Raw genomic sequence first — 25,292 nt, forward strand, 5'->3', positions numbered from 1 at the left:
AATTGTAAAGAGGTATAAATAGCCTGACTGCGGGTAGTACAGGGCAGTTCATAACAATTCAGTTTACAGCGTACATATCTACAAGTCAGCAATAAAGGATTATTTTATACTCTCACAGCAATCTTCTGCATATTGTTATATAGACAATATTTTACTTATACATAGTTAGCCGCAATATTACACCCAGAGGTCTTAACTCTTAGTCTTGTGCAGACATCAGGATACAATCACAACACCAGATATCTCGAACCTGTCCCATTGCATCACCACTTTGTGAAAAACTTGGGGGCTGCTCCGGGAATATCTACCGTTGATCAGGATTATATCAGTTTAACTCACGCAATACATAAAGAGTACCAAAAGACAGTCAGTAATGGTGGAGACTAGTATGAGCAGTATGAGGAGGGAAATGGATATGGTTGGGAAGCTTGGATTAAAGGATGCTGAGCTAGCCAAATTCATTGAAGAGAACGAACCAAAGTTCGCAGCTGAGATTGAACGCGAGGAAAGACGGATGGAACAAGAAGCCAAAAAAGAGACCGAGGACAGACAACTTCAAATGCATATGAAGCAAATGGAGTTAGACAGCCAGAAACAAGCAAGAGAGTTGGAGATGCAAAAAGAGATAAAAAAAAGAGGTTAGCGCATGAGCTCGAGATGAAAAAACTAAAAGTGGAGAGTATTAGGATCGACGATTTCAAACATGAGAGTACAGAACTAGAGCGGGTTAGCAATAAACCTAAACCAAAACTACCAGTATTTGATAAGAAAACAGAGGACATGGATAGTTACCTGCAGCGATTTAAATGGATCGCTGAAAACTATCAATGAGATAAAGCTGAATGGTCATTCCATTTGAGCCAATATCTCAAAGGTAAGGTTACAGAGACTTACACTAGATTGGCGGCAGAGAATAGGAAGGACTACAATCAGGTGAAGGAAGCTATGTTAAAACGCTACAACCTCACAGATGAAGGCTACAGAAAGCGATTCAGAGAGAGACTAAAGCCGAGCACGATGAAGCACCACAACAACTTCTAGTTCGACTCAGTACCTACATTGACAAGTTGGTGGAGCTATCAAACTGCAAAGACCTGAAAGAACTCAACTTGTGAGAACAGTTCATAGCGTCATGTCCTATGGATCTCGCTGTACATCTAAAGGAGATGAAATTTGACAGTTGCGACAAGTTGGCGGAAGCTGCCGACTGATACCTGACAGCTCATGGTCGCAAGAAGTCATTCATAAGGAAGACAACTCCAAATGAGACAACCATCATCTGCCACAGTTGTAACGGAAAAGGGGCATATTACAAAACAGTGTAATAAGAAGCCTCAGAAGTACTGCTCACACTGCAAGTTGAATAACCATAACAAAGCCGACTGTCGGAGACTCAAGACACCTACGCACAAGGCGGGTGTGGCTGAAGGGGAGACAAATCAAGAAGGACAGAATACGGATGAAATTAAGCTAAGTGGGAAGCATTACATATAAGTAGTACGTTGTAAAGGTAAACTTGGTAAAATTGAGAATGGAGTAAATCTGGTTGGAGGTTATGTAAATGGTAAGCAGGTGGAGATGATTAGAGGTACTGGATGCTCTACAGTGGTGGTCAAGAAATTACTGGTAAAGGCTGATCAGATCACACGGGTGAGGAAGGATATCTACGAATGGCAGATAACACTGCTAGAAAACTGCCATTTGTCAAAATCAGCATCGGTACACCATTTTATTAGGGATACGTAACGGCGATGGTTATGGAAACGCCTATTCACAATATAATCTTTGGAAATATTTCAGGCGCTCGATCCCCATGTGATCCACTACCAGAACAAGATCAGGGGTGTTCTGTGGTTACACAAGCACAAGCTATAGAGAATAAACGAGGAGAGAAACCACTATCAGTTGTCAGCAATGAAGACATCGAAGTAAACAGAGAAGACCTCATCAATTCGCAGAGAGAAGAGGACTATCTAAAGATGCTGTATGACGCTACCAAAGCAATAATGACAGGCAAACAACAAACCAGATTCATGGTGAAGAAGGACATCATTTATCGTGAATATTATCACCCAGAGTACAACAGCGGACAGTCGATAAAACAAGTAGATGTACCAAAAACTCTACGTGTCTCTGTGATGAGACACACCCATGATTCTATATTGAGTGGACATCTGGAAATTTCTAAAAGTACTGATCGAATTCTAACCAACTTCTTCTGGCCGGGTCTACATGATGAGGTTACGAGATTCTGTTGATCCTGCGACATCTGCCAACACACTGTAAAGAAAGGGTCAGTACAGAAGGTTCCCCTACAGTGGACTCCACTGATTGAGACTCTATTCAAACGCTGCGCTGTCGAATTGATTAGACCGATTAACTATCCGAGTGAGAAGGGGCATAGATATATACTAACTCTGGTGGACTACGCTACTCAATACTCGAGGCTGTTCTACTGAAAAAGATAAGCTCAGTAGCAGTGGCGGAAGCTTTAATCGACATTTACAGTCAGGTTGGAATACCTGAAAAAATAATCAGTGATCAAGGGACGCAATTCATATCTGAGTACATAAAGGAGTTCGCCAGACTACTCGGCATGAAGCAGATGCTGACGACTCCCTACTATGCTATGGCTAATGGACTGGTAGAGCGATTCAATGGCACACTGAAGTCAATGCTGAAAAAGTTATGCCATCAGGAGCCAAGACAGTGGCACAGATACATAAACTCAGCACTATTCGCTTACAGAGAGGTCCCACAGAAATCTACTGGATTCTCACCATTCGAGCTGCTGTACGGAAGGACAGTACAAGAGCCGATGGATATTCTATGACAGCTATGGACACAGGATGATGCTGATGGAAAGACCAAGAGTAGCTACCAACATGTGTTTGATCTGCGTGCTAAGCTAGAAGATATGATGGAGTTGGCTCAGAAAGCGCTAAAAGGAAATAAGCAGAGGTACAAGCATTACTTCGACAAGAAGGCAAAGAAAAGAGAATTTTAAGAAAGTGACAAGGTGTCTCATCCTGCTCTCTACTAACCACAACAAGTTACTAATGCACTGGCCAGGACCATACAACGTAGAGGAGAAGGTTGGGATAAACGCATACCGAGTTCAGGTCAAAGGTAAAAGACGAACCTAACACGCTAACATGCTGAAGAAATACTATGCGAGAGATAGTGAAAAGGAGATAACTGAGGTAGCTGGTATTGGAGAAGTGAAAGAAGAGGAAAGCACACTGGTGGAGTTGCATTCAGAAAAGTCAGTCGGAACTGTGAAAGATCTGAAGATGGGAGAAAATATATCTGAGGAGCAGAGAAAGCATATCGCGGACTTCGTCAAGGACTACAAAGATATATATATATATTCACAGACAGACCGGGAAACTGCAATCTCATCAAACATCCTATTACTTTAACCAGTAACAAGCCTATCAAATCCAAACCCTACATTTTACCTTCCGCGGTGAGAGAATCACTTAGAGAAGATATAAAAGATATGCTGAACACAGGGATCATAAGAGAATCAAATTCTCCATATGCATCACCAGTCGTACTCGTGAAAAAGCCTGATGGATCTAATCGACTATCTGCTGACTACCGGAGTTTGAACAAAATAAGTGTTCAATCCAGAGCAAATGACAACAGCAAGCAATCTCTTTCAAAAGATGAGCGGTGATCACTACTTCTCAAAGGTAGATCTAACTAAGGGATACTGGCAAATTCCTGTAGAGGAGAGTGACATACCGAAGACTGCATTTGTCATTCTAGATAGACAATACGAGTTCATCAAGATGCCGTTTGGGATGGTCAACTCTGGAGCAACATTTGTAGGTGGCATGAAAAAACTATTAGACGATTTACCAGGAGTAGACAACTACATCGATGACATCATCATACACACTGCCAGATGGGAGGATCACATGGACGCACTGAGATAACTATTTACATGCTTGGCCAAGGCTCAGCTCACAATCAAACCGACGAAATGCTACCTCGGTGAAACATTTTTAGAGTTCATAGGTCACAAGATTGATCAGGGAGAACTGAAACCGATGGAAGACAATGTGGAGAAAATCACTGAAGCTCTAAGGCCTCGGACCAAGAATCAAGTACGGTCAATTTTAGGATTGACTGGCTACTACCGAGAGTTTGTCTCAAATTACATGGCGATAGCAAATCCTCTGTCGGACTTGACTAAGAAAGGACAGCCTAATAAAGTTATCTGAACAGATGCGCAATAGAAGGCATACTGGAAACTGAACGCGACTATAACCGAGAAACCAGTTCTAAAACTACCAGACATAACAAAGCAGTTCACCCTAAGAACTGATGCGTCGGACAATGGACTTAGAGCGGTACTGCTACAAGAACATGATGGGAAGCTATTTCCTGTCGGTTATGCTAGCAGAAAACTACTGGACCGCGAAAGGAATTACTCAACAATAGAGCAAGAGTGCTTGGCAATTGTATGGGCTGTAAAGAAATATCTACCATATCTCTACGGCGTGGAGTTCATACTACAAACGGATCACCAACCACTAACCTACCTCAATTGAGCAAAGTATGAGAACAGCGGAGTGATGAGATGAACACTATATCTACAGGATTATCGCATGACGGTGGAATCGATCAAAGGGAAAGACAACGTCGGAGCGGATTACATGTGCAGAATAGACTCAAAATCTTAATTCTGAAAATTTGGCTATAAATTTCCTCTTGAATGGGGAGTTGTCACAGATTCTGAGTGCTGTATATAGTATACATGTAGTTTAGTAAACAATGTTATAGCATGACAATAGCTATTGCGCAATACGCTGATGCATCATACAGTATTAGCACAGTGGATTATTATTAGCCCTCTATAATTAATGTAGATGTACATGTTTTTAGGACTCATGATGATAAATTTAGAATATTGTTCTATTACTAGATTTTTCTTGATTGGATTTTCTTGAATTTTCTAGAACAGTTGTAAGGAGGTATAAATAGCCTGACTGCAGCTAGTACAGGGCAGTTCATAACAATTTAGTTTACAGCGTACATGTCTACAAGTCAGCAATAAAGAATTATTTTATACTCTCACAGCAATCTTCGCCATATTATTATACAGACACTATATTACTTCTACATAGTTAGCCGCAATATTACTCCCGGAGGTCTTAACTCTTAGTCTTGTGCAGACATCAGGATACAATCACAACACCAGATATCTCGAACCTGTCCCATTGCATCACCACTTTGTGACACTCCTCCATAGAAAGCAATTATTATTTTGAATAATAAAAAAAGTTTAGATCTGTGCACGATGAAAAATCAACTGTAGTAAGTTCTGAATACAGAAAACCTAACTTCATAAACACTTCACACTTTGAAATGCAGTAAACAAGTTTGATAAGTCTGACACTCACATATGATTAGAAATTAGTTGCTTTTACCAATTCTTGCAAATATTTTGGTTAAATTGTTACCAAAAAATGTGAGAGTCTGCTGAAACAATAGATTAGGCTATGTAGACCACTGCTCATTATATTGAAGGAAAAATTTTTTGCATTCGTATATGCATTTTAGTTGTTTATTTTCTCCTGTTCATGAAGAGAATAAAATATGTTCTTATTCTGTTTGCTTAATATGGTTTTATTTTGCCTTTAGGCATTTTCAATCAGCAAAAGTTTTAGATTAAATTATAAATATATGTGACAATCTCTTGGTAATAAGATTAGCTAGTCTCATGAGACTTCAATTATTCTTAGCATACTTTATCAGAACTTGGTTTGATTTTATGAAGTGAGAATTAGTGAATTAGTGACATTTAGTGTTGCATGTATTCTTGTAACAATGTTTACGGCTGTTGGGTCAAAATACCTAATAATTTACTAGACAGACAATTCTGCGTACAAAGATGTTTGAGAATGATCTCTGAAGGAACATTCTGTTGGTTGTAGTTCTTACTGTCATACCAGTACAAGTTGCAATAGAGCCTAAAACTTGCAGGTAAAAACATTAGTTATTAGAGCTATGTTCAGTTATTAGTTGAAAGTTACAATAAATACTCATGCTACTATGAATTAAGCGTTAAAGTTGTCAACTCGCAGTTGAATACTTCAAAATGGCTTAGAAAGTAAACTCTCAGTGGCTAATTGAGAGTCAATTGGGTCTTATAATCATTTATTAAAAATTGAACAAAGGAGCATTAATCACATTGTCATGCCTTTACAAAAAAAAATCACAAGCCTAACAATTATCAATAGAAAAGGGTTGGACAGCTATAAATTCTTCAATAGATTGCAAAAAATATTATGATATTTGACGGACCATTAGTTTTTTAGCTGCAAGTACTAAAAAAAACAAAAAATATTCAGTTTCAACTAAAACCAATTTAAGGACGAGTTTTTTGAATACGACTGTCTAATCTATATAAAATGCTAGTTGTATTTTAAATATTAGCGCAGTAAAACGGCAAAGCTATTATATTGAATGCAATGAATAGATGAAAATTAGTAAAATTCAATGATTATTAAATGAACATAGAAGTTTTAGAATGTGAAGGACTTGCCCGAGTTTCTTTTTTTGACCTACAAGAAAGCCAACCACTAGAGCGCAAGGCAATAAATATATATATTTCCCAAAAAACATAATACAGTCAAGAGTATTGCGTATACAAATATCTGCATATAAAGAGAGTTCTAGGTGCTCTGTTCTACATGGCTTCAGCCACTCTTTTTGTCATCTTGCTTTTTGATTGGCTCCACTCCTCAGTAACATAGCCGAAATTTTATGATATTTGACAGACCATTACCTTTTCGGCTACAAATAATGAAATATAAGAATTATTCTGTTTTGATTAATACCAATATAAGGACAAGTCTTCTAAATACCACTGTCTAATCTAAATAGAACGAGCGCAGTTAAACGGCAAAGTGACTACGATGGATGAATAGAATTGATAAAAAAATTGTAAAAAATGATTGGTTAAATAGCAAGGTTTTGCAACTTTTTTCGAAAGGAAAAATGATATAACTTAGCTGGTAGTACCTAAAATCTAAATTAAAATTAAAAAAAAACTGTGTTGCCAATCTACGCAATGAATACTTATATGCTTTAACTTTTGTTTTGAGCTGCTTACAACTGCATATTTCAATCTGAACGATGTATTTTATTTTGATTTTCCTAAAAATAAGATTTTACAGGATCACACCCAACTATAATCCTGTTTATAGTAACACTGCAAAAGGTAAACCCTATTGGTTAATTGGAATGAAAAGACCATCTCCATATACAGTAGATCCATTCTACTTCTTTGAGTATAAAAACTTGAGATCCATTAAATGCTAAGTATCCATAAATTGAATATCATACATAATTAAATGCATACATAGTATCCATAAATTGAATATTATACAAAATTAAATACATATATAGTATCCATAAATTGAATATCATACATAATTAAATGCATACATAGTATCCATAAATTGAATATTATACAAAATTAAATACATATATAGTATCCATAAGTTGAATATCATACATAAATTTGGGCTATTCGATTAAAAAGTATATTCAATCTACCTTTCTATTTCAGGAATTCTCAATCCTCCAAATCAAATTTTACTGGACCAACTGCCAGACAATGTAAAAGTCTATGAAAAAGAACTGTATGTTGTCCACAGTAGCAACTCTGTCACAATTAAAATCATTTGTATGGCTTTAGATACTGAGAGCCGTTGCAATTTTACTTGCAACACTTCTGCTGCTAGAGTCAGCGCTCAAGGTAATTAGGGGAAGAGTAGGATACATGGACCTCGAAAACGGCATTTTTCGGCAAAACGGCTAATATCTAAATAGTCTTGTTAAGTACATGATTGAAAATCAGTGATGGAATAGACCTACATAAAGTCTACATGAGCAGCAAATAGCAGCGTGGTGCAACTACATGTATTCACAGAATCTGCCATCCAAATTGGTGGCTCATGTATCCTTCAAATCAGGATACATGGGTCACCATGTAGGAGGCATGGGCATGGGCAAGTACCAAGGATACTTGGACATGGGCGGTTCAAGTATCCTCTTCAAATATGAAAATTACAGTAGTTTGTATTTCATGTTAGGTTATATTTGTGGTCATGGAATATATAAAATTTAACAAATAGTGTATTGCACTATGACTAAACTATTGAATGAAAGGTTACTAAATGTTTATCTGAGTTCATTTCCAAACTCCACGTATAATTTGAGCCCTCTCTGCTCCCTGGGTCCACTTCCAGATAAATTGGGGGGCTCAGGGAGCATGGTATGTAAATTTACCACGCTGACTGTCGCGAGATCCTCTGTTGCAAGAAGTCGGAAAATACATGTATAATCAGCTCCTCTGCGGTAGAATATCATCTTTACGCTGGAATCATTGACTAGAGTAACAATCTTTCCCACATAAAACACCTGAGCTTTCTCAGTATCAAATCGTACCACGTAGTATTTACCAACTTCTGCTTTGCTCTCTTAAAATAAAAAAAACAAAATCTTCATGAATAACTTTTGCATAAGGCCCTTTCCCCCGCTGCTATAAAAAAGCTTTATGTATTTATGAAGTTGCATCAAGTTCCCAAGTCCTTTAGTCTGTATTGATGGATTCAACTAGACATAAGTCACAACACACTAACCTCTGGGAGTTCCACTAGAAGCTCTTCGAGCTCATCCCCGAAAGAATCATCAAGTGGTACAACACCATCAACTTCGTCAACAGAGGAACTCTTATCATGGAGCACAGGCTTTCTTTTCTTCAGAGATGGTGTTAAATTAATGTAACCATGTTCGGCCAGTTTTCTTCTTTGTTTTGTAATAGCAACAGTCATCTTTTTTAGAAGTTATCTGACAACTGAGGGCAGGTTTTTAAATCCGCCTTGCTTTTGTAGAGGTCTAGTCACTACCTCACTCGTAGAAGGTAGCTGGTCCGATGCTCCACCTGCACCACTCGTGGAAGGTTGCTGGTCTGATGCGCTACCTGCACCGCTCGTAGAAGGTTGTTCTTGGTCAGGTGTAGGAGCTGTATGAATATTCTGAAACACTATGGATGGGAGCTAATCAACATCAGTAAAGACATCTCTGTTGAGTGGCAAAATTCCAGCTGCCTTAAATCCACCTATGATATTTTCCGCCCTGCAGGCTCGTGTGTACGCAGATCCAATAAATTGAGCGCTTTGGCAGATGGTGGTTGGCTACCCTGCGTGCGTAATCTGCCATGAGTTAGCTCCTGAGTTGAAATATTGGGTCATCGAACCAAAAACCATGCGATCGAGTGGCTGGATTTTGTTTGAAGTATGAGGAGGCAATGTGACGATATGGATGCCATTATCTCTGCATGTCTTCAGCACAGTGTAGCCACAATGGCTTGCATGGTTATACATCACCAAGACCATCGGGGTTTCTTTTGTTGGCCTGGCATGCTTTATGATATGATCAACAACTCCGATGAACAAATCAGATGTCATCTATGTGGATCCTGTTAGGGTGTTTGTTAGACCAAAACTTTCCTCTGGTGCTCCATTCATGAAGGTTTCATTATGCCTTTTTCTTGAGAAAATCACCACTGGGGGCAGCTTGTTACTGACTGCATTGACTATTGCACAACAGGTGACCAATTCACCTTTCTCTCTACTTGTCTGTTGCCTGACCTGCTTTTGACCTCTTGGTGATCTGACTTTGGATAGTTCTTGTACGGTAGGGAACTCGGTTTTGTCAAGATTGAATTTTCTAGAGCCATCAACATTCGTACGTTTGTACACTTCTTCCAATGAATCAAAGAAGCTACTGACATTTCTTCTCGTGAAGGCCGCTGCTCTGGCAATGGAAGTTGCTACAGGTTGTCGCAGAGATAGCTCCTTGTTTCTCACCATGAAACCAACCAGCCATTTTTCTCCTGCAGCTTTGTTTGTTATCCAGGAATTGGGCATCTTGATGTTGTTGTCCTTGGCCAAATCATAAAAAAAACTTTCGAGTAGCTTCGCGAGTGAGACCATAATACCGATTGGAGCAGTCGATAAGGTATTATTTGATTGTAGTTTCCTGTTCCATAGAGAACAACATTCTTTGGTGGAAGTTTGGAGTGAGAGTTGAAGAATTGTTGGCTTCGTACTTTTCCACATATCTGATATGATAATTTGATTATTGATTTATAGCATCAGGTGAAAATGACTGTTCAAACGCACAGCTTGATAATGAGGCACCAATGCAGTATTCATTGCAATATAATCTGCAACCCAATGTAACTTTCACACTTACAGGGTACTGTGAATATAAAAAAGGGAACTACGCTAAATATGCCGACGCCAAGTCCAGAAGGCCAATTGTCAGTAATCACAGTAGGCGATAGGGCTATGTGAAAGTAGGCCTATAGGCCTACAGACAAAAATTGTACTCACTTCTAGTAACTCACCTACTGAGAAATGCGAAATGCTCATCGCTTTTGACACCTTCCTCAATGATTCCTTGTCCTCTACCACCTTTGCACAGCCAGCTTCATCTCCTCACGTGGAAGATGACAGCAATCAGTTTTTTCTTGTAGAATTGAGGCATTATCTGTTAATATAAAAACATAACAACTGCAAGAGGATGGTTGGGCCATTTGACCCAAGTATCCTCTTATGAAAACCAATAGAGGAGGATACATGGACCGGTTGGACCATGTATCCTTTTCAAAAATGCTCCATGTATCCTCAGACCATGTGATTTTCAATAAGCAATAAAATTTGACAATTTATTTCAACAGCTTTTAATCTGGTAAAATATGATCTAAACAGACTGTTCCAACATATACTCCACTGTCTAATCACTATCATCAGTTTTATGGTGTGTACACAATCTTGAAATCAAAAAATTTAACAAAACATATCCTGCATAAGACAACCTACCTCCACAGCTCAGAGTCTTTGTATGATTTGACCTAAGATGGCAACCGTGACCTTGATGCTGATTGGCTTGAAGGATTATGGCAGCAATTACCAAGATAAAAGGACCCAACTCTAGATATAGGGTGTGGTCCAAGTAACCTCCATGTCCATGTATACTACTCTTCCCCTAGTATGCATTTCCAACACTTCTGCTGCTAGAGTCAGCGCTAAAGGTAATTAGTATTCATTTCCAACACTTCTGCTGCTAGAGTCAGCGCTTAAGGTAATTAGTATTCATTTCTAACATTTTCTGCAATAAATGTATAATGTAATTTTTTAGGGCTAATGACCAAATATTAAAAATTTTTGCTGCTTTTCGGTAGAAAAGTGATTTGTCATATCCAAAACTATATCCACAAGTATAAATATAAATGTAAAAAGGTAATTAATTTTTTCAACAAGGCTTTTTTGTTTTTAGGGTTTTGTTTCTAATTATGGAACAAATGTTCTATTAAAAAAACAATATTTGAGCAACTTTCAACTTTAAAACTAAGTAGGCAGATTATTTAATTGAGTAAATGTTGATTTTACTTTCATGTGCATTTAGTTAAAACTCTAACAAATTGGGGCATTCTTTTATACTTTACTATGAATAAGTTTTGTAAAGATTTGAAAAAATCATTACCTGACGTGATATATGCTGAAATGTTATATAAAATTAATATCATATTTTAGCGTGTCATAATTGAAAACCTACTTTTTGCAATTTTATTTAGTCAAAAAACATTTTTGCAACAAAAAAGAAATAATGAGTGACATACATTGGAGTGAGATTGTATAAAATATGTATGACATACCAAAATTTCAATATACCTGTATGAGGTGGAAATAAAAAGGGAGAATAGACATTGAGTTAAGGTATGACCTGCAAAACCAGAGTAAACTCAGTGACTTCCTAACCTTGTTTTAAAGAGTATCAAAATTATTAATTCAAGAAAAGGAATCTATCAAAAGATATCCTAAAAGTTTTGTCTAAAAGCATGATGTAAGGAGTTATTCCTTTACTGTATAAAGTTAAATGAGCTCACTAACAATTAGCCAGCCGGCTAAGCTATCGCTAGACGGCCGGTATCAGGTAGGCCTATGTATGGTTGTTAGCCAAATAAGAAAATGATAAACCCCACCACAGTGCTAAGATATAGAAGACCATATATCAATCCTCAAGTACCCAGTAGCAATAATTGTGTTTGACAGCTGCTTGTGTTATAATATATTAGTTTTTAAATATTTGTAACATATATGATCTATGAATTTTTGGTGTTGCAAGCAGTTCTAGTGGCTATAAAAGAAGAGCCTAGCTTCCCAATCAGTCCAAGTGATAGACTGACAAAAATATTCTGAGAATCACTTCAAATAATTGAAGTGATTTTCATATTGAGTGACTCTTTACACTAAATAAGTTGTCCCTTTCGGCCTTTTGCAACATACGTTCACCCGGCTTTACAACTACGTTTGTGAGAAGGTCAGGCAGTTCGGTGCGAGGTGTAGCAAAAGTCGTTCTTTGTTATTTTTGATAAGATTTTTCATTATTTTTTCGCTAAGGTGAGTTTTTTCTGCCACTCGATATCAGCAAAAATTTTTCTTGAAATTAAAGTTTGGCGATTTGTGTACTGATTATATACGTTGATAATACATTTTTGCCATGGCGAGTTCAGCGGCATCCGTTATGGTAAAAACAGATTTGCAAACAGATAAATGATAAAATCTTAGTTAAAAGTTTGAGGTTTATCAAAATAACTACTAAAACCTTTTTCAAGTATGTGTTTAGTAAGCTAAATTGGTTTACCTTAGATCAAAATCGACAGAGTATGCAGATCGACTTACGTTCAGATCATCTTAGGATAGGCCGGCTAAAACCAGCGCAGTCGACCACCTACTGTATTTGTAATTTGTAAGCAGACACTTTGCAAGCAATTAGTATAAAAATATAATTTGAAAGTAAAAAACAAAATGAAAAGACAACAAAGAGTCGAGAGGTCAAAAGTCAGCTGCTAAATTTCTAATCTGCTGAAAATGATGGAAAGTATCAAAGAAGCTATTACCATGGATGGTTATCAGTGTTGTTAAAGATATCCTCTTACAGCATCAAATAACCGCAGTTGATAATTTCATACTTCTAGTAAAAATAACTTGACAGTAAAATCAAAAGTCTGTCTACAAGTTGTTAGTTCTCAGCTAAATATTACTTGATAATCAATGGGTATTTCAAATTCATCAAAGAATCTATGCACGGTTTGATATGTTCTAGAATAAAAAATGTTATCCATACATACTTTGGAATCTTTAAAACAAATCTGAAATAAAATTTCATTTTGATGTGTTAGTACTATATTTTGATTAGTAAATCTTATAGAAATATCAAAGTTCTAGGTTGCGCTGAGCTTTGTAATAAATGGCTTACAACAGGTGCTCATTGCAACACAAATTTGTAAATTATCATGACTATTGTTAATTTGAATTTCAAATTATTCTTAAAATAAAGCTCAATTCTTTCAGTTGGCATCAATGTTAAAAATAATTTATAATGATTGCGTAGATATTTTGGAGAAGATTCATTCTTCTGTTAATCAATGTTCATAAATGATGCTTTTAGGGTATGAATGGGCAGCTAATAAGTATTCTCAATACTCCGAGCACTACCTTTATAGATGTGTGACCTATGACCTGACACCAAGGGATCGGTTTCAGTTTACTGCATAAACTTCAAACCCGAATTCTATTTCGTTTCCTGTTGCATCAGATGTGTTTACAAAATATCAAGGTATGCTAAGAGCTTGGCACAAAAGGTAACACTGGACAAATTTAACTCTTTCACGTGCAAAGTACTATACATTTATCAAAACCTGTTAAATTGTTTTAAATGTACATGTATATTCTTATCTAATCAACATAATGTAAATACATGCCTATTCACTTTTTTCTTTATTCCCACATATGTGTGCGCAAGCACTTTTTGTCGTGTGGCAAAGCCTTTTATTTTGGCTTCTTGGAAAATTTTTGATAAACAAATTGTTGTGGATCGGCTGTCACAATAAACCTTGTGGTTTGTACCTTTTAATTTATCTTGTGTAAGACTTTGTTATTACATGGCTAAAAAGTGCACATTGTTTTTTAGACTTTTGCTATAAGCACCTGCATCAAAACCTAGAACTTACAACTGATAAACTTTTTCAAATCTTTTCAAGTTTCTTCTTGTGATTCAATTTTTTAAAAACCGCTAGCCATCAGGTGTATGTGCGCCTATATAAAAGACTCTACCTGTTTTTTCCGATAGTAAGACTGACTTGGAAGTCTACCAAACAAACAAGATTTGAGTAAACATAATGTACCATTATCTTTTTGGTGAGTCTTCTTTAAACTCACTTTTCCCAAAAAATATTTAAATAAATTCATGCCAAATATTTTGTTTTACTGATCAGGAACTTATTTTAAACCTTGGCTAAAACCTTTGTATAGGCAGCACGTCTTTTTTACATTTCCAGTCAAAACAACTGTATCTTCACTCTACAATTCTGCTTCACAATTCTCTACAATTCTGAATTCAAGCCAAATGCCTTTAAGATTTGATTGTAATTTATTGTAAGCTGATCATCCATTGTAAACTTTTTATGTTTCTGGTCTGACCGGCGACCAATAGGTGCTCAGGTCTTCAGTTCCTGCATCATCTTTTCATGTCTCTTCACTAGAGGTTGAGATAAAGTTTTCCTTAAGTATTTACAAGCTTTCTAGCTTGCAGATCTGTAACTGATATTTCTAGTTCCAACTGACTAGGAACCAGTTTACTCAGCAGAAAAACTCTATGTATCAGCTATTTTGCTAGCAAAGATTTTTGAACAAAATCAATGAACTCCATATTAAGATTATTCCCACAGTGTATGCCAAATAAACCATAAACCTAACCAGCTTGCTAATCATGAGCTAGTTTAAATCGAAATATGATGGTAATAGTAAACAATATTTTTGTTTCTCCAAATCTCTATTTATTTAAGTTATAATCATTAAATTATACAAAGCGCCTTTGTTTAAAGTTTGCATGCACTATGACAGCTTTACAGCTTTACAACTTTAGGTTAAAAGTTATCTGACTGCATCCTAAGATTAAACTCATGACACTTTTTCAGCATATACATTTTTGTTAGCCTAACAAATAAGTCAGGTTTTACACAAAAATGTGTAAAAATAGCTTATTTCTTTCACGATTTAAGCTATTTAAAAAAAAACAAAGTAAATATAAAGTATCTATGCCAATGCCACAAAATAGAAATTTTTTCAGTAAAAGGTAAGTTTGACTGTATTAGTTATTATTGGCAATGCGTCATAAGAGCCTTTACAACTTTGTAAATATTTTAGGTGAAAGATTCTTACTAAAGAGAAAATGGTCAGGTGGAATACTTGTGAATGACCAATATAACTTATCACCATATATAGTTAAGATATTTAGTTATGACGATATGTAGTTATCAGAATATATAGTTATCAGAATAATTTTATGTAGTCAAAAAATATTTAGCTGTGATGATATGTAGTTATCAGATAATTTAGTTGCTAGAATATATAGTTATCCAAACATGTGATCATCAGTGTATACATGTATGTATTTATTCAAATATGTCGCTATCAGAGTATGTAGTTATCATGATAAGCAGTTTCCAGAGTATGTAGATATCAGAATATGTAATTATGAGGATATTTATTTATCTAATATGTAGTCATCAAAATATGTGTCTATGAGATATGTAGGATGTGTAATGATTGGAATATGTAGTTGATGGTCTAGCAATTGCGTGCCAGATTGCATTAGTTTATTTAGCCACACCGCCATTTTTATTAGAAATTATTTAAAACTGTGTACAGCTACTGACCCAACCACAATGCCAGCCTCTTCAACAACACCAGCTCTATCTTCAGTTTCAGTTTTTAAAAAAGGTTCTTCTTTAACAACGCATCATTCCAATTTTAAATTTCAGCTTTCTACCATTTAATGCAGCCCCCTACTGCTGTCACTAGTTTTACTACTGCAGAGAAATCAACAAACAAGTATGCTTCCATCGTCAGCCACCGTGTTACCAATAGCAACTGAAATGACAATAAATTTGACAACAATTATAGCCAAAAGTAATTTAATGTGTCTGAACGGTACTGAAACACATATTGATAGTCGGCTCTAAGAGCTATAGTTTTATAACTACTGTTTTAGTTTTTATTTACCACATAGCTAGCTATCTATGGAAAAGTCTAATATTTTAGAATAGCAGCAAGAATATGATTCTGACTAATAAATGGGAACAAAGTTTTAGTCACCAAATACTATCTGAGGTGAAACATGTGTTTTTTTGCAGATTTTCCTGGTCAAAAATGATTTTACTGATCGAGCTAACAAACAAAAAAAGTAGAAATCGAAATGCTAATTAAAAGTGCTACATAAAATTTTACACACTATGAATTCTCCTGTCATACAGCCTACGACCAACGTGATATTGGAAAAAAGAAAGGGTACAGATGGTTGAGAAACTCAATATTAGCAGTCAAACGGCACTGAAGTTCCATAGGATAACTGCAATGGTAGCTGTAATGTACTGGGTGTTATTATGTGCAACAAACAGCAATAATGAAAGGAAAATATTATATGTTTATATCTCTCCCTCTGCAATAGGAGAAATGCAATATTAAAAGTAAAATGCACTGATATTATTAGAATAACCAATATTAATAATATAGTAATACTGAAATAATAGAAAAACAATGCACAATTTTGTTTACATTTCAAAACATCATAGCTAACAATATCAAGAAGTTGTGATATTTATATAGATCTTTAGAAAATCTATTTAAAGCACATAAATTACATAATTTTTTTATTATATATTTCAATACATTCGAGTCTTGGCTTTCGAATGTGTCTATATTCAATACACAAAGAATAATGGAACTATGAAAAACGGGGTTTCAAAAGTACGTCCTGCAAAAAAAACACTTAGTTCAAGTACTCAAAATGTGACGTCATAGTTCTCATTTAGCCTTAGGTCGTCAATCCCTTTCGCTGCCATTGAGGCTGCGTTGTTTTGTGACAATTGGTGCTGTTAAACCCAGGAGAGCGCTAATAATAAACTAAGATTCTATAGATAATCAACAATGCCCGCGGATCGTGCTAACATATTCTTGGTTAATTAATTATGCTTCAATAAATGTACTGTTGTTGATAAAGGTAATGAGATCACATCCATTAAATTATGACCTGTGGTTGCGTGGCCCTAAGAATAAATGTCAATCACACTTTCACGAGATCGCGCAATGCTTGAAATTAATTAGTCTCAGTCGTCACCCTCAACATTACATTAAAAATAAAGAGCTAGTGCATAATCTCATCGGGAAAATATAGTATGGTTCTTAAAGTCTGAGGTACTTATCATAGAAATAATATGAACATGGAGAACTAATGACACTGATTCCTTTGTCATCTTCATTCGTTCTCTGGCGTTGTCCTACCTTCACCTGCCACTAGCGTCATTATCGCCATTATAATGTAAGTAATCTACATGCCTATTCATTTTTCTCTTTATGCCCACTGATGTGTGCGCAAGCACTCTTTGTCGTGTGGCAAAGCCTTTCATTTTGGCTTCTTGGAAAATTTTTGATAAACAAATCGTTGTGGATCGTCTGTCACAATAAACCTTGTGGTTTGTACTTTTTAATTCATCTCCTGTAAGACTTTGTTATTACATGGATAAAATGTTACTGTTATTATGTTACAATGTTACTGTTATTGTTTTTAGAAAAAAATAATAACAGTAACATATTGCCCAACATTGGTCACTATATACTTTGATCTTGTAAATTCAAATGCGTATTCTTATAATTAAATCTTATAAAATTGAGTAATTATTTTTATAATTAAATATTATAAAATCGAATAATTATTCTTATAATTAGATATTGTAATAATTTCATAAGAATCGTGAGAAAAAATACCATTGCCATTTCCTTTACTCTCACTGCTTTGGACATCAGTTGGAATACCAAAGTACTCATAAGTGTCTGAAATGTCAGTTACATTGAAATCGGCAAAAAAGAAGTGATAACTTTTTAGTACTTCTATCTTAATAACAGAAGCCTTCGGCAATTCGACAATGCTATAGACTGGTGAAATGTCCACGTTTCTTTTTCGTGAAATGCGCACGACTTAATGGTTCTATTTTCTGTTGCTCGGTGTTTTGTTAGCCGGTCTTAATTTTGATAAAATTAAGGCTTGTCAAGTTTCAATAATGATTTCAAGTCAAATTAATCTGTTTATTTATGTACAATCCGATCAGATGGATAAGGTTTAGGAAATTTTCAGCAAATAGTAAAAACTTGGTAACATATTTAAATAAGTTTATATGTGTTTTTTATCGTTAGTATACTTATACGACTTCATTGAAAAATGGTTAAATTTGCTGATAAGATTTCGGTGCAAGGGTTTGCGAAGCCCGTAGATGAATAATTTTTGTGAGTTGTGAGCACATATGCATTTACCATAAATCTCTCAAACAATCGCTCCACTCATGTTTGGTTGTGGGAAAAGTGATACATTCTGGTTCTAACCCAAACTTGAAAATATGCAAAAAAAGAACTAAGTGTAAAAGATGAGCAATGAACTGCTCAAAATTGAGCAAAACCATAAAATATTCATTGTTGTGGCATGCGCAAAATTTATAAATAGAGCTTGTTTTGTGGTTTTGGAGCATTCACATATTTATACGCACATAAGTAGCCTTCTAGTGATACTATAATCTCATCAATCATGTTCTTTTTCCAATATTTTGTTGCTTTTCAAGTGGTTGAAAAACAAACTTAACATTTTGTCAGTAATTTCAAACCAGTTTAAAGCATCCTATTTAATCAAAACTTTTATTCTCTGCTTGTTATAGCCTTTTGATTTACCATATTACTACTAATAATTTTAAATGAATCAGTAAGACTAGTTTTACTAGGTCCATCTGTTAGGGAAAGCTGAGCTAGTTAATGTGATTGTGGAGCCGAGTTGTCATTTTTTGTAATTGCTCTGTTTACTTGTAGTACACAATATTGAACTTGAGTTCTGATTGTTCATGATGTAGATTAGTATTTTCTTGCACCTTGAACGGTTTTCTACAAGATTAGTTGCAGCCATATGACTGTTGCACGCCTCAACCTTTTTTTACAGCATTTATATGTAAAGTTCAAGATTTAAACAACATATAAATTCATATAAATTTAAATAATTTAATGGTTGTAGTTACTGTAGATGAATATAACAGTTATATTCATCATAAGCAGTTACTGCTTATCTTATAATTGTATTTATAGCTGACTTCCCGAGTTCTCCCTTTGTACGACTGGGTGCTTTGTTCTTTTTTATATCAGCAGCTGCGAAGTTTTACCTATTTGATCTTTTGATCATCATTCATTTCTTAGTAAGTTGTTGTCTTTGAGAACCCAAATGCATTTACTAAAGATAATTCAAGCTGCTGATTATTTACTGTGTTTAGTTTTTGTTCTGTTTTATTAACCCAAAACCAGAGTCGGCAACCCATGCTAGCGTAACTTAAACAAATTTAATATTTTTAACTTTAGCTTGGCTAATTTCTGCATTATTTACTGACAAAGAAATTTGATTTAGAAAATAATTGTAGTTTGATTCTAAATTAAATCTGATTTGAGACGTGTGAAATAGAAATTTAGACATCATGTTTTAACAATACTTAAACCTTGGTAGCTTTGATAGTTAGGACAGCGATGCAGCAAATAAATAAAGTTGTTCTGATTCCTCAGGCTGTTTTCACTGTTTTAGTGATTAACAGTTTGAATATGACTAAAAGGTTGATAGTTTTTAAATTGTATTTTTGAATTCTTAGACTATTGCCAGCAGGTGGGTTAATCAAGTTAAAATGATATTGTATAAAATCATTATAACTTTAGGTTGTACAATTACAAGTCTCACAAATTCATATTAGTGTAGGTAAAAGAAATAATTTTTGAGAATTTACAATATATCAGCTCCCTGAATCAATTTTCATAACAAAATGAATTCAAATTTTTGCAAGTTTTATTTGGACATTTGGTACCAGAATATACTTGTGTAGAACAGTTTTTTGAGCAAGGCTTCATCTATAGCTTGAACTATGATGAAAAGCTCTATAAAGTTAGATCTGTACCCCTTTCTGTTTATGGAATTGGTCAGTTGGCTATTTGCTACATGATCATTAAACTTAGAGCTTTTTCATAAGCTTTTAAAATAAAACTTAAAAATATATAATGGATTTATATGAAAAAGGAAGTTTTTTATGATCTCTAAATTTGTGAATTGTTTTAATGAGCCCAAAGTCAAGAGTAGCAACAATTAAAAATGTGATACTTTATTAATATCACATCCCTTAGTCATTATGTTGGAGTTGACAGCAGGAGCAAAGCTCCTGCAAAAACCTGAATGTGCTGATCACAAATTTAAAAATTGGTTCCCAAAAGCATTGCAGAATTTTTTCTCTATTGTTTTTTGTTGCAAGTATGGCCCAATTGAATTATGTTGCACTAAATTTTTTTTGACAATTAAATGGGAAAAGTAGTTGTGGTGAATCAATTCACAAACCGTGGGATACAACTACAGCTAGATCTGTAAGAAAAAAGCTCCAACTTTGATGATAGTGAATTTCCTGCTAGTTTTACTATCTCATTAACATAACACCAGCGTTAAGGTCAAGTTAGCATATATGTTACAATGTTAACTTAAGAAAAAATGACAAGCAATTTAGGAGTTGAACTATCACCCTCGTCAATAATAGTAATAGACTTGGGTGTTGAAGATGCTTTGATTGTAAATAGGCAGAGTTGATGCGGTTTGATGTTTCTTTCCGGTGAATTGATGAAAGATTGCTGGACAATCAAGACTACATCATGGGAGCTTTGAACTCCCAGCTACAGGTACAGAATAATTCAAAAATTGATGTAATTAAATTGAAATGTTAGTATAAGTTCCACTTAGGCTGTTGTTCAGACAAACACAGTTTTCCTTCCTTTTTTGCTGAATCTGATCCTTAAATATGTGTGGATTATAAAAGCTGCCAGCTGTCTGAATTAGCTCTAATAGCCTTAAACAGTGTGATGATTTACATAGCCTCGATTCATGGGAATATCCCATTTTAGTGCAAGTAACCCATGCTTCAGACAGAAAGTGTGTGATACTGTAACTTAGTCAGGGTATAGGTTCTTTATTAACCTACTCATGTTTATTAATATATTACGATACGTATTCTCAATTGCCGACTGAAAAATAAAGCCAAGCTATTGAGATCAAATTGAATATTAAACTTGTTTGCTACATCATTAAAAGCCACCAATTTTATACATTAACAAAGAAGACTAAACTTTTGGTTCTAAAGCAAGTGACTAAAAGCCAATATCTGTTTCTTGTTTGTCACAAATAGAAAAAAAATCTAACATTGATAGCAAGCCATGTAAAGCATCTTCGCCGTCCTTACTGTCAATTTATGTGTGTTATTATGTTGCTGTTTTATACGGCGTGAGGTGAGAGGGTGTGTTAAGGGTTTAGATTCAGGTTGCACGCTTTTCGAGATTATAGTAAAACAACAATAGGTTTCTTATCCTCATTGTGAGATATTACAGTTCCTACAAACTGAATTGGTTATGCTCCTGCCACTATATGAAGATGATTTTTTGCAAGGTAAAGCATTTGCACAAACCAAGGTTAAAGTGATGTATGCTGATAAAAGCAGCATATAAAATATTGGTTTTTATTTGATATCAAGTGTGCCCCATTCCACTCTAAAATCTTTGTCTATTATTTTATGAAAATCTTACTCAATTATGAGATGATAAATTAAAACTACCTTGAATATCTTAGTTAAAACTATATCTTTATAAATTATATAGTCATTTCTAGACCTACTTAATAGTTTAATGATGCATGGAAGCAAAAAAACTAGATATTCAGTTAAATAGGAGGTTTGTAAGGTTTTCTGGTAACCACCGATTTAAATATGCAACATTTGTACTACAGGCAACATAGAAAAAGGAGCTGCAAGTGGGTCTAGAGATAGCAATTTTGATAGCCATAGACTTCTCTTAACCCTATACTTCACAATATTGTTTTTGTGGATTTTTTGGTTCTAGCACTCTTAGTTTCCACAACTAAGAGTCAACAGTCAACAAAAAGACCATTAACGCATAAAAGATTTATTCAACAGAACTTTTCAATGCCTTAACCAAAAGTGATGAATGGTTATCTGTCAGCAAATACTTAACGACGACTATTTAAAAGTTTAGTCATCTATAGCCGCCAATTGTTCACTAAAATCCTTGCTTTCTATTTGAGCTACTAAACATTAAGGTAATCATAAATGGGTATAATTTACCAGTATAAATTAATAGTAATTGGTAGTATGAAAATGCAATGCAATAAATTACACTTTGTTAGAACAGATACCAAATTATTTGTACAAAATTCAAATGAAACAATCTTTAGAGCTTTTTTACTCATTCAATAACTCAAAAAATCTTTGAGTTATTTCTTGTGTAAAGAAATAGAACTTTTAAAAAAGACTATTCTTTAATTTATTTTCTTATTATATGAGACAAGTTAAGAACTGTTCATCCACGTCTGTGTCAGAAAACTTTATAGGTTGTATAAACACAATATCTAACAAAGTCTGTATTTATCACCTAGTGTTAAGTATTTGTTAAAGATTTTGTTACTGCTACTGACTGCTATTGTACTTGTTTTTTTGTCTTGCTAGTAGAGCCCATTTTTGTCATAGTTGTTCTGTGCATATGTTAGCAGTTGGACTAAAGCACTGTTTTATATTATGCGCTGTTCAATCCTGTAACAAGTAAGCCATAATAAACATCTGATGATTCGTATTAAAATTTCTCGTCTTGGCTTTAATCTCAATAACAAAGTACAGTAGCAGTTAATCAAATGCTGTTTTAGTAATATAGATTCTTTACATAGTCAATGGTATGTACAGTTATATACCTTCTCAATATAGTCTCAGTGTAGACTACTGTCATACCTTGGTATCAAAAGTCTATCCATTCAGTGTTTTTATATATTAAAAAATGTCTCTTACAGAAGATATATTATTTTCAGAAACTACTGTATATTAATCATTAGGTTGCATAGTTTATATTATTTTTGATTAATGTCTATAATAAGTAGATATAGTTTTAAAACAAAAAGTAGTAGATCTCTAAAGGAAACAAAGTATAAAATATGAGTTATTCGTGACAATGAAAATGAACCAAAAAGCTAAAAATTTAGGCACCTGTTTTTTTCTTTCCCTTCATGACACAAGGGAAAGAACCAAGCAATAACCAAGCATAAATATAACATTGATGATGAAAAAAAACAAAGTAAATATCCAGAATATATCAGAGTACTACAGCTAGCGCTGACTGGTATTGGAGCTCGTTGAAATCAACAAAACATTTTAGTTCTTTTGCAGTACTTTTTGACGCCATAGAGCTATGTAAGGAAAATTATTGAATTATCACAAAACAAGCTACTTAAATAATAACTACACACATGCGTATTGCTTTACTGAATGGCAACATAACAAGCATAGTTAGATATCACATGTGAAAACAATGTCTTAGATTTTGAACTAAATAGTTGTTTACATCTTATAACTAACTAAAGTTTGTGTGATAACAAAAACTGCTAAGTGATAAAACTTTAGCGATAAATTGTTGGAATTCAGTAAAATATTTAGAAATACCTATTAAATCTTAGTTTAAGTGTGACTTTAGTTGAAAAACTTATTTGAGGTAAATTGTAAGTTTATGATATCTGCACATCTTGAAGGTAAGAACTCCTTACCGTATGTAATGCATTTGGTACACACACAACAATGTTGCATTTTATTGCAGATCATAACTAATAAATACACTAAATACAGCACAGTTACTGTAGCTAATTATAGTTACTAAAGGTATAAAACACTATTTTGTTACTAATTTTTAACATGTACACATTTTTATAAAATTCTGACAATTTTTACTAGGGGGTATTTGCATTGTATAATTACAATGGTTTCCGTAGCCCTACATACAGGTTTTTCACCATTTGATTCCAACCCTGGAATTAATCATCACCATATCCTGAGGCTGCACTGTACCTGTAAACGTTTTGGAACAGTATTTAAAAAAAGACTTAAATTCCACAGCTTCAGTTATGGTTTTTCACTGAACAGGGCCACATTGCTTAAAATGATATGTAATGATTAGTGTTTGTATTCATTCAAAATGGTTGCGAGTTTGAACAAAGCATAAAAATTCTACTTCTAAAAAATTCAACACTTAGGAGAAAATCATCAGTAGCTCAAACTAAGCAAAATTAGCAGCAAAACATAATAAAACAGAATAGGCTGTAAAAACCTGAAAAACGAACAAAGTGACTCGCTCAACAGAGAAATGAGGTAACCCCGAATTTAAAAGCAGAAAGAGTTGCAGCTCAAATAAATGGAGTTGTTTCTGGAATCAAAAAGATAGTCAGATTCTATTTTAGTTTACATTTTCAATTCTATTTTATGGAAGTGATTCGGGAAGCTCCAGGTATCACTGCAGGGTAAACGCAATGTAAACATATCAAGCAGTAAACGTATATTTAATGCATTATCTAATACTGTGGTGAATAGCGTCCCCTTAAATTTAGCCTAGCCAAGCCGATGTACAGCCGAGTCAAGCATAGCCAAGTCAGAGCCGTACCAACTGAAGACCGAGCCGAACTGGACTGAGCCGAACCGGGCCGAGCAGTGCCGGGTCTAACCAAGCAGAACAGGTGCAGAGTTTAGCAGCTATATTAGCCCGAACATTTGTCTAGTAGAGCAGAGCTGTTCTGGGCCTGTTCATTGCTTGTCGCTTGATTCATTTCTTGTACACCTGGATGAACTAAGCAGAAATATATGTATTGTTGTACTCATGCACGAGTCTTGTATTAGTGGAGGAAAGTGAAGGCCGCACAAAACCTTTACAATACATTAGAAAATATGAGGAAATTACAGTGGAGATACAATAACGAGAAGTTGGTGATCCTGTTGAGGAGCAACAAAAACACAATTTGGTGAAAGCTGGTGCTGTACCCTAATCAAACCCCTAACTTCACGCTGGTAGTATTACTAATGTGTAAGTATTTAACTAAAATGCTAAGTATTCAACAATGCTTGTAGATAGTGCAGGCAACAAATAGCCGCATCAGAAGAATTATTGCTGATCCTCCTACTAGACTATGATTTAATATAAATTTCAATAGGAAGGATGTGGTGGCATCTAATGCTGATTGTCATATTTGCCTTCAACAAAGGAAACTTTGTA

General features: G+C 34.8%; 1 pseudogene; it reads left to right on the forward strand.

Moving 5' to 3' along the window:
• The first annotated feature begins 1,751 nt into the window (after positions 1-1,751).
• Positions 1,752-4,232, forward strand: LOC137407165 (uncharacterized; annotated as a pseudogene).
• The last annotated feature ends 21,060 nt before the right edge of the window (positions 4,233-25,292 follow it).

This window comes from Watersipora subatra, chromosome 10 (genome assembly GCF_963576615.1).
Source record: "Watersipora subatra chromosome 10, tzWatSuba1.1, whole genome shotgun sequence".
In the NCBI taxonomy this organism is placed as follows: Eukaryota; Metazoa; Bryozoa; class Gymnolaemata; order Cheilostomatida; family Watersiporidae; genus Watersipora; species Watersipora subatra.